This window comes from Eriocheir sinensis, chromosome 11, assembly GCF_024679095.1.
Source record: "Eriocheir sinensis breed Jianghai 21 chromosome 11, ASM2467909v1, whole genome shotgun sequence".
Lineage (NCBI taxonomy): Eukaryota > Metazoa > Arthropoda > Malacostraca > Decapoda > Varunidae > Eriocheir > Eriocheir sinensis.
Genome location: NC_066519.1, coordinates 15,913,645 through 15,929,122, shown reverse-complemented (window position 1 = coordinate 15,929,122; position 15,478 = coordinate 15,913,645). Strand labels below are relative to the sequence as shown.

The following is a 15,478-nucleotide window of genomic DNA, read 5'->3' as shown; positions in this document are numbered from 1 at the left end:
TAGGGATGAGCATGAGTAGAAAGTCGCGTGCAGCGGGGCCGCGGGAGGGGGGGAGGCATGCAGTTAGCAAGTTCAGAAGAGCAGTCAGCATGAAAATATCGATAGAAGATAGAAAGAGAGGCAACATGGCGGCGGAAATTAAGAGGTAGAAGACTATCAGTAAGAGGAGGAGAGCTGATGAGGCGAAGAGCCTTAGACTCCACTCTGTCCATGAGAGCTGTTTGAGTGGAGCCCCCCCACACGTGAGATGTATACACCATACGAGGGCGGACAGTGCCCCTGTATATGGATAGCTACTGTGCGGGGGTGAAGAACTGGCGGAGACGATACAGAACGCCCAACCTCGAGGAAGCTGATTTAGTGAGAGAAGAGATGTGAAGTTTTCAGTTAAGATTTTGAGTTAAGGATAGACCGAGGATGTTTAGTGTTGAAGATGGTGACAGCTGAGTGTTGTAGAAGAATAGGGGATAGGTGTTTGGAAGATTGTGTCGAGTTGATAGGTGGAGAAATTGGGTTTTTGAGGCATTGAAGGACACAAGGTTCCTTTTACCCCAATCGGAAATGATAGTAAGGTCTGAGGTTAAGCATTCTGCAGCCTCCAGCCTGGAGTCATGTAATTCCTGTTGAGAGTCATGTAATATAATATAATATAATATAGTTGACTAAAGGCTAGGGTACTTATAGCAACACAAAAATGTAGATTATATATCTATTTTCCTATAAAAAGTTAAATAATGTTGCTTCCAAAGCTTCCAGTTGGCTTGTATATAAGATTGGAGATGTATGTGGTAACTAATTTGTCATATTTATCCGAGAAATGTCAAAATAATACACTATATATATATATATATATATATATATATATATATATATATATATATATATATATATATATATATATATATATATATATATATATATATATATATATACTACACATAAGAACATAAGAACGTAGGAGTCTGCAAGAGGCCGGTAGGCCTGTACAAGGCAGCTCCTTTGAACTTAAGCTCCCGTGTATCTAACCCCACCTAATATCGCTGTCCATGAATTTATCTAATCTATTTTTGAATGTGACAATTGTATTGGCACTCACAACATGACTGCTAAGCCTATTCCACTCATCCACCACCCTGTTAGTAAACCAATTTTTGCCTATGTCCCTGTTGAATCTGAATTTATCCAGTTTAAACCCATTACTTCGTGTCCTACCCGGTTTTCTTACCAACAAAACCTTATGAACATCTCCCTTATTAAAGCCCTTCATCCATTTATAAACCTCGATCATGTATCCACGCACCCTTCGCCTTTCTAGAGAATGCAAGTTTAACTGTTTGAGTCTTTCCTCGTATGGCAAGTTTCTCAACCCCTGAATCATCTTAGTCATCCTCCTCTGCACCGATTCTAACATTTTGATATCCATTCCATAGTAAGGTGACCAGAACTGAACCGCATAGTCAAGATGAGGTCTAACTAATGCTAAATTTAGTTTGAGGAAGACTTCGGCGCTTCTGTTGCTTACGCTCCTTGAAATAAATCCCAGTACCTTATTTGCTCGATTTCTAGCTTGAATGCATTGTGACCTTGAACGGAGATCAGAGCTCACTAAGACCCCTAAATCCCTCTCGCACCCAGACCTGCTTATGAGAGTGTCATTTAAGCAATAGTTATGAGAGGGGTTGTTCCTACCTACACTCAGAATACTGCACTTCCCTACATTGAACTCCATCTGCCATTTACCCGCCCAGTCATACAATCCGTTTAGTTCACCCTGGAGAATACTAGCGTCCTGATCCGACTCAATTGCTCTACCGATCTTGGTATCATCTGCAAACTTACTGACATCACTACTAATTCGTAAACATCACTACTAATATATAATGTAGTCTAACTGATTTAGAGGATCCCATTGAAAATATACGAACTTCACTAGGAAGACTGATGAAGCTTGACTGAGACTGAGCATACATTTCCTCGCTGAGCATGCAACAAACCTGCGTGACACGAAAGAAGCAAAAGATTGCAAAAATTTGAAGATCTTTACACTAGTCATAAGAAAACCACTGAACAATATCACCTGGAATTGAGACCGCGTATGATGGGATTCTTTTTTTGACTCATCAGAGCGGCGGAAAACGGAAGAAAACCATCCCTCGATAGATAGAAACCACAACGACCTGTGGAAAATAATGAAGTAAGACTTACAACGTACAAAACATACAAGAGAGAGAGAGAGAGAGAGAGAGAGAGAGAGAGAGAGAGAGAGAGAGAGAGAGAGAGAGAGAGAGAGAGAGAGAGAGAGAGTTACAGAAGACTACACGAACCATTCTCACTGAAATCCATGGCCACCAAGCCTTTGAGTGGAGTCATTGGGTCGACGAGCACGTGGTCCCCGGCCCTGACCAGGGTGTCGAGGCTTTTCTGAAACTGTGCACGCGTGTGAAACAACAGACGACCTTCCTTCTCCAGCAGCGCCACCTCGCGGAACACGCCGGACTGAGCTTCCTGGGACGAATGAAACACTGTATTACACACAACGGTACTAATTATACGGTGTCGACATATATTGGATTGCTTTTAGAGACCGAGTATTGCTCATCCAGTCTTTAATGCAGACGACAGTAAAAATTACTCTTTCCACCCACAAATAATCCATTACACTTACTCTTATGAACTGTTCAGTACTGGAATACTTCTGAAATATCATAGTAACATCTGGATCGTCGAGGACATCTTCCAGAGTTTGGAAGGGCTGTGCGAGATATCTCACGGCCATTAACGACATGAGGTTGCCGGCATAGCTCTTGGTCAGCACCAGAGTCGTCAGCATCCACAGCCCCAGCACCAGACGCTCCATAAACCACCACTCCGTGGGCAACACAATGTCTACGAAGGGAAAGAGTGAGGCAGTTACTCTTCACTAAGGCACGAAAGCTGTTCCTTGTGAGCATGGATACCTTCAATATGCAAGACAGACATCATGCAAACAGGAGTGGCTGAGCACGGTCCCGGAGGCCTCACCTTGCTGGAGGATGACACGGACACATCTGGAGGCGTTGTCGGCAACCCAGCCGCCGCGGTTGAGTGCGTTGCCGGACAAATAGAAGGAAAGCAGCTGCAGGACGGCTAGCACGCCCAGCAGCGCTGTCAGGGTGGCCGCCCACACCAGGGGCGTCAGGGGTAGCATGAAGCCCCAAGGGTCCACTGTTAGGCCTCCAAGTCCACTTAATATCCTTAAGTGTTCATTCGAGAGAGCATGAGTATAGTCGTAGGCGTCTACCCGCCCCGGTGACAGTACGAAGGGTCCAGTAGCTAGATCGGCCTCCTGGACCAGTGGAGAGAGAAAGCGTCGATTTGAAAAGCTTCACACTCGTTAAAGACGCCTTGACTTTTGCCTTACACCCTTCATATGGATTTAACTTTTTTATCTTTGGTATACGTGAGAAAACAGATTTTGCCTCACCTCCCGGAACACCATGCCCAGCATGCCGGTCCAGGACCCGTCAGGCAGCTTGCTGCCGAAGGTTCTCTCGGGGGACAGAACGTACCTGTGCCTAAGTATTGGGAGTCCAGTGCAAGACATGTCTGATTCATTAGATATGTGTGTCAGTAGTCACTCAGAACTTTTTGCACTGTAATTGAAGCTGTGTCCAACTTACGTAAAGTTCATGGCCTGAGCGAAGAATCTTACGACCAAGTCCATCGTTCCAGTATATTCTATGCGGTATCCCTCAGGGCTGGCTGAGTCCTTCACCCGCGTTATCGTGTGCCGGGGTAATATTTCTATCGCCACCGTCAGCGTCGGGTATGAGCTGAACCTATGATAATAGTGCCATATCGGAAGATTGGGTCATCCTAAATTAAATGTAGTTTTTATTTACATAGTGTTTTGAATAGCCTTTTCACTCTGTTGAGGTTCAAAGCATGTTTACGCTATTTTTAAATACCAACACGTTAAACTTCTCGGGAAAAAAATCGTGCACGGTGTCACCCGTCCATTCCGTCCCTTGAGTCCAGGTGGCGACCCTCCTGAGCTGGGCTGCGGAGGAGCTGAACGGCGCGGTAACGTACACCCCGACCCTGCTGGGTTATGTGCATGCATATATATATATATATATATATATATATATATATATATATATATATATATATATATATATATATATATATATATATACTACACAAAAATAGCATTAAAAGTTAAATATTTGACCAAACTACAGTGGTTTTTAGCTGCGGTTGTCTACAGTTGTGGTAAAAGTTAAAATGCATGACATCGTTAATTCTAACATGAGGAAATAACTTCGAGTTTCCAATGGAGATACAATGCGTAATCACCTGGCGGTGGCCTCGTCCCTCGCGACGTGGAGCAGCATGGCGTTCCTGTTGGAGAGCAGGCCGTGCAGGCCGCCCAGCTCGCTGAGCGGGAGGCGAGTGAGGACAAGGATCCTCGTATACCACCTGAGGGCATGACGCCTGAGTGACAGGCGAGCGAAGGCGGCGAGGAAGGCTGCGTCATCGCTCACCACCACCAGTGCCAGGCAGTGCCACAGCTCACCCATCTGGGGGCGTGAAGGTGCCAAGTGTTCTCAGATAGTTCAAGTAACATAGATTCTTCAAAGTCCAAAAAGACAGAATATTTTGGTAAGGTGTGGTGCTCACCCGACGGACCGTGTCGACAGTCTCAATGCGGGATGCATTGTCGAAGAGGTTGTCGGTAGCCTCCAGAAGGACAGCGACTCCCTGCACCTGCGACCTGTTGATATCCTGAAAGAGATAACAATGCGCGCTTTGCGGTGCAGGAAATGATTTCCTGGTCGTTGTTGTTCGCAGTTGTTCGTCAAGTCTTTGTTCTGGAAAAGTTTTTATTGCACTGCGTAAAAAAATCAAGTACGTGTATCATAAGAACATAAGAACATAAGAACGCAGGAGTCTGCAAGAGGCCGGTAGGCCTGTACGAGGCAGCTCCTTTGACCCTAAGCTCCCGTGTATCTAACCCCACCTAATATCGCTGTCCATGAATTTATCTAGTCTATTTTTGAATGTGACAATTGTATTGGCACTCACCACATGACTGCTAAGCCTATTCCACTCGTCATGTTAGATGTCATGCGAGATAACGATGAAGGGCTCTTCAGTTAAACATTATATCTTGAAGATATATATACCTCGATGATGCCATGCGATATCTGTCCGAGGCTGTTCACTAAGAGCGCCACTGGACACCCGTAGGGAGATATGGATGACGACACAACCGCTTGCACCGCCCGGAGCGTCTCTAGCTCGGTGACGTCTGTCCAGAAGAGGCCGTGAACACGTCCATGTAAGCATGATGAAAGTTAGTGGAGGTGTTTTGATTTAAGCATCACTTTTCAGGCAGTGCATTACCTGAGGCATGACGTGGCACAGCGGCAGAGAACAGGGATCGGCTTGTCAGGAAGAACAGCGTTAGTGTGCCGCCACCCACCATCTGGACGGCAATGCACACCGTTTGTTATTATTGGACCCTCACTTATACAACAAAGGGTAAGCAATCATGTTTATGTGCGTAGTGTTTAATTTGAAGTTTAAAACATTTGATTTATTAATGATTCGTAAATGGTTAGGATTTTGAGCTAAGTATTTTTTTTTACATCAAAGGAGACAGCTCAAGGGCAACAAAAAGAGTGTAGGAAAAAAAGAAAAAGCCCGCTACTCGCCGCTCCCACAACAGACAAAAGTAAAGAGTGGCCAAAAGAGGTCAATTTCGGGGGGAGAGGTATCTTAATACACTCTTCTAGAAAGAGGTCAAGTCATAGGCAGGAGGATTATCGATAATAAATGACAAACTTATTTACAATACATGTTTGTAGACAGTGACCACAGTAATGTTGTGCAGAACCTACGAGCTTGCAGAATTTTGTTTTTTCATCCATTACTATTGAACAATCTAACTGTAGCATATTTGGAATATTGCAGTATGTTTGGAAAGGGAACGTGCATTTTTAAGTTTCCTTATTTACCTAATTGGTTTTCAGACTTACTTCAAAACCATACTCTTAACCACGCATTACGCATTACAGCAGCAGAGATGAATTTTCATTTTTCAAGTATCCTTCCCGTATTGATCTATGAAATTGTGTATATTACCATTTTGATTTGTTTCGATATTTCGGCAAATAGTATGCAGCATTGTTTTTATTATTCGTCACTAATATCTCACAATTCAGAAACCGTCGTATTGGAGAACTAAGATGATAGCAGAATATAGAAACAATAGTTCATTGTAGTTTCCAATAAACGAATCCATCACTTGCATTTGTGCCGCCCCACGGGAAAGGAAATTGCTTGATCGGTTATAAACGTTGCCTTCCTGTGTCCAGCGATTGATCCACCTACACACAGTTGACGTACTGACGCCTTGCTCCCGTGCAATTGTCTGGCAGGACTTCCCCTTAACCCACATAGACACAAACTGGCATCTTTCTCTTAAGCTAGTTGGTTGAAGTGCTCGTGTCATCGTTCCTCTTGAAGATCATCTGTTGTCCAGTAACGAACCGCTTGATACTCTAAAATCTAAATATTGAACAATTAGGTTCAAAAGGTATTTTCAAATTGCAAGATTCTTACTTATGAAGTAAAATCGAAAGAAGTTCAGCAATTTAAAAACAACATTCTTGCAGCTCCTTCTAGACATTGGAATGAAATAAGATAACGTAAAATGTTCAGATGCTGCAAAATTTGTCGCAGCAAGTGATGCAAGACAAGTTTGTTACCGTGAGCAATCGTGGTGATGTTCAGGTGTGGCTACTTGTGCACGGAGCCAGGTGAAGCAGAGGACTGAGGTCATGAGTTCTTTGCGTGCATATATAAAGCATTGAGAATCTGCGGCGCAACTCCCATGGTCAAATGATTTAGTCACCAGACAAAAGATAATTACAGTCAATGAACGCGTAGCCATCCACGTGACCGAATTGCTCTTTGCCCAGCACTGCATTTCATGACGGTGGTAATAAAAAAAGAAGATATGTATGTCACTGGACTGATTTTACCTTTCACAGTGTCACAGTACTCTTTCGAGCAAAAGACACAGCCTGATATATATATATATATATATATATATATATATATATATATATATATATATATATATATATATATATATATATATATATATATATATATATATATATATATATATATATATATATATATATATATATATATTCTCATTTTTTTAATTATTTCTAAAGACTGCTGACCAATACCCCCATGAATAAGTAAATTGTTATTCAGATTTTTTGTTTTTTTATTTTTTATTTTTTTTTTACGTCGCGGCCTATTGCGCCGGTAGGCTTTTTCCCGGTGGGGCCTGATGGTCGGCCCAAGGCTTCTTCCCGGCGGGTCCTGATGGTCGGCCCAGCCCGTTCTGGCGCAGGCGAGCGTTTATAGTGGCGCCACCTTGCATTGGCTTATGCTGCCCTCCCGGAGCTCATCTTTAATCCTAGAATCTAGAGTCCGGGTTGATAGGTGGTCTTCTGGACAGCATGTGGGTAGTTTTAAGCCACTCGGCGGCGGCTGAAAAATCCCAGCTTGGTGGCACCGGGCGGGGATTGAACTCGCGTCCTCCTGAACATGGTGGTGTTACTCTGTCGATTCAGCCGATAGTAGAATACAGTTGTGAGTTGCTAAGTGTTGCATTGGATTTTGTGGCATTAAGTTCACATCTATTACTCATAAGCTTGCCAGCATGTTGATGAGTGACGTGACTTGCCTCGCCGTTGGAGGGCTTTCCTGTGCTACCTTCCGTTACAGTGTTGTTTCATTTAGAGAGTTGTGCAAAATGACAATTACGAATTCACGCCTCACTGCTGCTTCAAGACAGTTTATTGGCACATCAAATCTACCTCGTCGTTTATTAGGTTATGAGTCTATTAGAAGAGTGCACTGAATTGCTGAAGACTATAAGAATAGGGGCAGGCCTCAATGCCTAGTCCGGGTCTGTGTTGTTTACTAATATGAGAAACCCCTTTTCATAATAATTCTCCAGCAGTCATCTCCAAAAGTGTATATACGTAGTCGTAATCGAAACACGTCGGAGAAAAATATTTGGTCATCAGGAAACAGAACATGAAGTCGAGCTGTTAGCGTAAGGGCGATTGAGACGATTCTGAAGAGACACAGAGGTGCTGGTAGGGTCTGACGAGCAGCTCGGCACACCAGACCACCAGCCCGGCGGCCAGACCTGCGGCCAGCACCGCGAACACGCCCTAAAACACACACACAAAAAAACAATAGAGAATTTACTGTTCCTAATATTTTTTTCAAAGTATATGCCGCAATTACAACATATTAATATTTGTTTTGTCATTCCGTTCTAGTTTATATATCCCAAGGTGTGAAGGAACTAAATGATGGTACTGTTTATGTGGTGGGTTAGGGTTAAGAACTTTTTTCACGTTATTGAAGTATTTCCGATTTGTGCTTTTAAAATTGTGTGTGTGAGTGTGTGTGTGTGTGTGTATGTGTGTGTGTGTGTGTGTATTAAGTTGTCAAACAGTACTATACACAAACTTTTGCTTCGTATTCTCACCCAAAGGTTTTCAAGGGAGAGGGAAGCCTTGAGAGGCATTTTGAGTGGTATATTCTTACACCGAGTGTAGTTTACCGGATCATCGACCCAGAGCATGAAGAGTCCTGACTCCAACAGAGCCATCACCCTGCGTAACGTTATATCATCAATTTGTTGTAGACAATATTTACTAGATAGTTTACTTAAGGCTAGAGTACTTATAGCAACACAAAGATGGAGATTAAAGATATATTTTCCAATAAAAAGTTAAATAATGTTGCTACCAAAGCTTCCAGTTGGCTTGTATATAAGATTGGAGATGTATGAGATAACTAATTTGTCATATTTATCCGAGAAATGTTAAAATAATATCTATATATATATATATATATATATATATATATATATATATATATATATATATATATATATATATATATATATATATATTATATATATATGTATATATACTACACTAAATATATAATATAGTCTAACTGATTTAGAGGATTCCATTGAAAATATACGAACTTCACTAGGAAGACTGATTAAGCTTGACTGAGACTGAGCATACATTTCCTCGCTGAGCATGCAACAAACCTGCGTGACACGAAAGAAGCAAAAGATTGCAAAAATTTGAAGATCTTTACACTAGTCACAAGAAAACCACTGAACAATATCACCTGGGATTGAGACCGCGTATGATGGGATTGTTTTTTTGACTCATCGGAGCGGCGGAAAACGGAAGAAAGCTATCCCTCGATAGATAGAAATCACAACGACCTGTGGAAAATAATGAAGTAAGACTTACAACGTACAAAACATACGAGAGAGAGAGAGAGAGAGAGAGAGAGAGAGAGAGAGAGAGAGAGAGAGAGAGAGAGAGAGAGAGAGAGAGAGAGAGAGAGAGAATTACACGAACCATTCTCAGTGAAATCCTTGGCCACCAAGCCTTTGAGTGGTCCGAAACCTGACCCAGTCCGCTCCCCTGATGTTCCACCTCGGAGGGGGAAATGGGGGTGCTGGCGGGGTCACGGTGAGGGTGGTGACGATCCCGTAGTGGTCGCTGGTGAGTATTGGGTGCACTTGCCAGCGAGCACCGGGTGCCAGGTCGCGCGAGACGAAGGTGAGGTCGAGGCGGCCCCCCAGGACGTGAGTGGCCTCCCCGGTGTTAATAAGGAGGCGGACGTGCGGGCTGTCCTCCAGCAAGACGGCCAGGTGGCGGCCCGTGGCGTTGGTGGGGTAGACAGACTGCAGGAGCAGGTGGTGCGAGTTAAAATCACCGACACCAAGACACCTGAGTGCGCGGCGAGACCGAGCAGCTCCCGTCCCTCCAGCTGGTGTCGCTGGCTCCTGTAGATGTTGTATACAATGAGAGAGAGCGCTCCCAGCTGGAGGTCCACGGCCAAGGTCTCCACGCCGTCCCCGCAGTGCACGGGGGCGCTGATCCTGCGGTGAGGGATGGCGCTCCTGACGAGGGTGACACAGCCACGGACCCCCCCCCTCCGGTGGCAGGGAGCGAGTGGAGGGCGTAGCCAGCTACTCGCCACGTGAAGTCGGCCGGAGTGAGGGTCTCCTGCAGCAGCACCACATCCAGCCTCTCCTGAAAGATGGCCTGCAGCACCTCGTGACGCTTGGGTCGCAGGCCCTGCACGTTCCACTGCAGCACCCTCAGACAGGGCGCCGCAGGGGGAGCAGGAAGAGTGTACCGCTCACTGCGGCTCTCCATCTTGGCGAGGCGCTTCAGCTGGGTGGAGGGGTTACTGGGCGCTCTCCCTCGGTGGTGATGGTGGTGGTAGGGGGTTGCGGGCGCCCTCCATGGCGGCCGCGAGCACCTCGTCGCGCAAGAGAGCGTCGAGGTCACTGTCGCTGGAGGGAGAGTGCTGGCGGCAAGTAGCCGCCTCACGACCTGCACCACGCGCACGAGGATGGAGTTGAGGACGGTGCGCGTCTCCTCGCTGAGGCTGGTGTCGCTGTCGCCCCTAGCGGTGTTGTTGGTGGGCCTGTCTTGTGGTGGGGCTATGCGCTGCGCGGAGGGCTCCTCGGTGGGCGGGTCACCACTCGGCTGGGTGCGGTGTCCGCGTCGCCTGTCCCTCCTCCTCTGAGGTCGAGGGGTGAGGCGAGGGGGCTGCAGGGTGCTGGGGGTGGCAGCGGCGGGGGCCGGAATGCTCCCTGCTGGCTGCTCCCTCCCGCCTGACCAGACTCCATGCTGGGTGGGGTTCCCGAGGGACGGGCGGTTAATCTCCTATGCCGGCCGAGTTGGTTGGGGCGCGGGAGCAAACCTGCGAGCACCTTGTTGCTGGGGGCGCCCACGTTGTCCCTGCTGCTGTTGCTGCTGCCGCCGCCGATGCTGTTGGTGCTGCTGGCGTTGGCGCCCCTGTGTTGGCGGCAGCCTCCTGAGTCGATCCGGACACTGCGGGTTCCATGCGTGGTGCTTTTTCCCGCAGTTCGGGCATTTTGCGGTGGTGGTCTACTGGGCCTTGTGCCGTTAGAGGCACTCCTCCGTCGGGTGTACTTGGCTACACACACCACACCTGATGGAGTGCTGGCACGTCGCTCTAATATGATTATAGCGCTGGCACTTATAGCACCTGACGGGCTCACCTTGGTAGTGACGCAGGTAGTAGCGGCCCAGCTGCCTAGGTCCAGCCGGTCTGGCGGTGGCCCGTCGTGCACCAGGAGCACTTGCCTCGTGGCCACATTGTCCCTGCCGGCCCGGAGCCGCCTGGCGGAGACCACGCAGGGATGGGCCTCCACGGCCTCGAGGGGGAGGTTGACGGGGTAGCGCTCCATCACCACCTTGTGCCTCCTGGCCGTGGGGTCCAGCAGCAGCACCCTGTCGCCCTCCGCGGCGAGGCGTCGTAGGAGGGCGGTCGAGTCGTCATCCTTGGGGATGAGGACGTACTCACCCGCGAGGTTGGGCCTCACTTCCTGCTTTAGGGTGGGGCGTTCCGCCTCCAGCGCCGTGACCGCCTGGTAAGCGCTCACGTTGTCGCCTGGGTTGAGCAGCTCGAATTTCGCCCGCGGGCCCCGTCGGCCCCTGGTGGTGACGGTGGTCCAGCCCTCGTCGCCCCCGTGCTGCTCCACGCTCACAGGGCTCTCGTCGATGGCTAGTCGCTCACTCTCGTCCTACCGGTCCTCGTCGATCACAAGGGGCGCACTTTCGCTGTCGTGACTCGCGTCGTAGTCAATAGGGGCTTCATCAGCGTAGGAGAGCTCTCGGTCCGGGCTGCTGGGGGCCGTCCTGGGGAACGAGTGCCCAGCCTGGGGCGTCAGGGGAGAGTAGAGACGGATCCGCTTCGACATCATGGTACGGCACAGGGCGGCGGGAAGTGAAAGGGGAAGGGGTCACTGTGGAGTGGTGGGGTGGGGTAAAAGCACTGCGGAGAGGTGGGAGACACGTGACCTGGGCCTAGAACGGCGGGAAGGGGAAGGGGTCACTGTGGCGTGGTGGGGAAGGACACAACACTGTGGGAGGAGGAGCGAGACCCACGTGGCCTGGGTCAAGGACGGCGGGAAGGGGAAGGGGTCACTGTGGCGTGGTGGGGAAGGACACAACACTGCGGGAGGAGGGAAACCCACGTGGCCTGGGTCAAGGACGGCGGAGAGAGGGCACACGTGGTGGGGGCGGCGGGCGGGTAGGGACGCCCCACCCTTAACACAAGGGACCGACGCGCCGTTGGTGAACTAGGTGTTGAGCGGGGGAGGCGCGTAAGGTCGAGGACCGCCATACCCAGGGCGCCTCGATGCGCCGCTGGGCTGAAACTGTCCTGACCAAGCCCGTGGAGCGGAGCGGAAACGTGCGTCCGCTTCCTCTAAGGTCGCGCGCGGGACTGATGCTACTTTATTTCACGAAAATACAAACAGGTCATCAAGACAAACACAACACATAGAAAAGGTGTTTGTGTGTGTATGCGTTTGTGTAGATGTAGTGTAGTTTTAGAAACATTTAAGTGTTGGTGTATGTGTGGAACAATGTGTAAAGGTGGACAACAAAAGGACATGGACGGACAGTCAAAGATAAACGAGTACAAGAAAAGTTAAACATTGAAGACGCGACATACACAGGGAGACAAGGGTGGCGACGAGAAACACGGACAATCGGATGGCACAGCAGACGAGGACAAGGGTAGTCTTAAACATTTTACACTTATTGAGTCTGCGCCTATAGTGCTACATTTTCTGAGGAGTCACCGGGTAAGAGCACACGATTTTCAGCGGTGACTGCTACACAGGTACTAGAATACCGTTGTGTACTTGTTGCTTCGACAAAGAAAGTTAACGACAAAGGACGTTAACGTACTGGTGAAGTTTTATGATTCCGTTAGTTTTCGAGTTAACAGGCGTGAGCCCAGACTTTCTGCATTTACAGCAGCTGAGTGTGAATTCGCATGAGCAACATATGGGCAAGCATCTTGTCTGCCAAACTGGGCAAGGGAATACTACGGTTATTGTTGCAGTCCTTGGGGTTCCTTTTCCCTTAACAGATAGGGACGACCAACCTCGTCCTCCTGTCAGAATTGGTACCAGATTGCAAAATTGCAATTAATACTACATGCGACCCGCGGATTATGGCCAGCTCTGCAATGTTGTTATATACACCAGCTGCATCTCCACCCCTCAACCTTGCCACAGACTCTGGTTGCGAATTCGCATGAGCAATAGGTGGGCAAACATCTTGTCTGGCAAACTGAGCAAGAGAATACCACTGTAGATGTTGTAGTCCTTGCGGTCCCCTTTCCCTTTCCAGATAGGGAGCTGCCCTTTATAGGCCGTCTGGCCTCTTGTAGTGTCCTTATGTCCTTATGACCTCGTCAATACAAGGGTGGGCTCTCGTCGATAAGTGGATCAGCATTCTCTATTTACAGCCAAGCAGTTGGAAATTGTCCGTATTATTATTATTATTATTATTATTATTATTATTATTATTATTATTATTATTATTATTATTATTATTATTACTATATTATTATTATTATTATTATTATTATTATTATTATTATTATTATTATTATTATTATTATTATTATTATTATTATTATTATTATTATTATTATTATTATTATTATTATTATTATTATTATTATTATTATTATTATTATTATTATTATTATTATTATTATTACTATTATTGTTATTATCATTACTATATTATTATTATTATTGTTATTATTATTATTATTATTATTATTATTATTATTATTATTATTATTATTATTATTATTATTATTATTATTATTATTATTATTATTATTATTATTATTATTATTATTATTATTATTATTATTATTATTATTATTATTATAATCATTATGATTATTATTGTTATTATCAATTTTATTACAGTTACTGTCATTATTATTACAATAATAATTATTGTGATATATCGTCATCGTCGTTGTCGTTAATAATAATAATAATAATAATAATAATAATAATAGCAATAATCACATCAATACTAATAAGATGCTAGGAAGATTAATATTGATCATTATTATTATTATTATTATTATTATTATTATTATTATTATTATTATTATTATTATTATTATTATTATTATTATTATTATTATTATTATTATTATTATTATTATTATTATTATTATTATTATTATTATTATTATTATTATTATTATTATTATTATTATTATTGTTAGTATCATTATCATTATGATTAAAATTGCTGAACGCTGGTCAAAATGTTATATGTTGAAAATATTATTATTATTATTATTATTATTATTATTATTATTATTATTATTATTATTATTATTATTATTATTATTATTATTATTATTATTATTATCATTGTAGTATTATCATTACTATTATTTTTTTATTATTGTTTTATTATTAAGGATACAGTTACTGTAATGATAATTTCATTACTTCTTTATTTTTGACTTTTTTTCTGCGTAACTCTGGAAACTTTTTACACATGAACATATACCAGTGAAAATTCCAATCACTGCCCGTGTAGAAAAGAAAAAAAAAATCATTTATTTCATGTACTGATCAGCGAATGAGAGCAGAGCAGTGACGTCACCGAGCTTGACGCTGCCACACGTGTAAAAATACTAATTTACCACAAAAAATTTACAAATTAAAAAAAAATAAAAAAAACTATCGAGACTTCTATTCCATACCCCGTACCCAGCGTATCACGACCACGCGTCGGGCACTTATATTGATAATTAAAATCTTAAAACCCACCCTTGCAACAAATAAGCGGTAGGAATCTAACCAAAACGGTCTTCTTAAAAGATCAATATTAGCGGAGCTGGAGCCCGCCCACTCCTGACCTTCCTGGAGCGGTGGAAAGGTCAAGTAGGAGGGAAGGGAACAAAGAAGCGTTAAAATGCCGCCAAGTGTACAAGCCGAGGCAGGGTGACAAAGGTAATGAAGGTTTGATGGGGTGGTGAGGCAGGAATTACTGTCGGTGATGTCAGGATTGGTGGTGAAGAAGTAATGCTCGGCGGGGAGACGATCACTCTGGAGGACAAAGAGATCTTGATGCTGGTTCTTGTCTTGCTTGGCTTATTCCTTCAAGAACACTGTCTTATGCGTTGTGAATAAATGAGTAAAGGTTTTCTATAAGCGGATAGGCTTTGTAAATGGATTCGTCGAACTCAAGTTGAAATTGTTCATATTCTGTTGAGTCAAGTTGGATTTAACAAGGTCAAAAGATAGACCAAAAATATCCACATTGTTTTAGTTAGATATATATATACAGAGAGATAATTTACTTTATATTTGCAGTAAATGACATTGCTATACAAAGATAAATACCCACACTTGTCGAGATGATAAAGCAGTATTACCGAAGCCTAGATAAGATATTTTTTATCCTCGCCGTGGTTGGAAATTTTTTAATAATAATTTTTTGACATGAGGATATGCAAAAATGGTGGTAGTGATAGAAGTTGT

General features: G+C 44.6%; 2 long non-coding RNA genes across 3 annotated transcripts; both read right to left on the bottom strand.

Moving 5' to 3' along the window:
* Positions 1-1,984: 1,984 nt before the first annotated feature.
* Positions 1,985-3,893, bottom strand: LOC126997198 (uncharacterized). Of its 2 annotated transcripts, XR_007751945.1 has the most exons (5): positions 3,660-3,893; positions 3,464-3,554; positions 2,666-3,325; positions 2,325-2,505; positions 1,985-2,177 (listed from the first exon to the last, which is right to left on the bottom strand). It is a non-coding gene; the product is annotated as an uncharacterized LOC126997198 (long non-coding RNA). The 2 variants fall into 2 exon arrangements; XR_007751944.1 differs by having other exon boundaries at positions 2,666-3,893.
* A 1,274-nt stretch (positions 3,894-5,167) lies between these two features.
* Positions 5,168-6,806, bottom strand: LOC126997197 (uncharacterized). The gene is made up of 3 exons (XR_007751943.1): positions 6,756-6,806; positions 5,389-5,470; positions 5,168-5,293 (listed from the first exon to the last, which is right to left on the bottom strand). It is a non-coding gene; the product is annotated as an uncharacterized LOC126997197 (long non-coding RNA).
* Between the last annotated feature and the right edge of the window lie 8,672 nt (positions 6,807-15,478).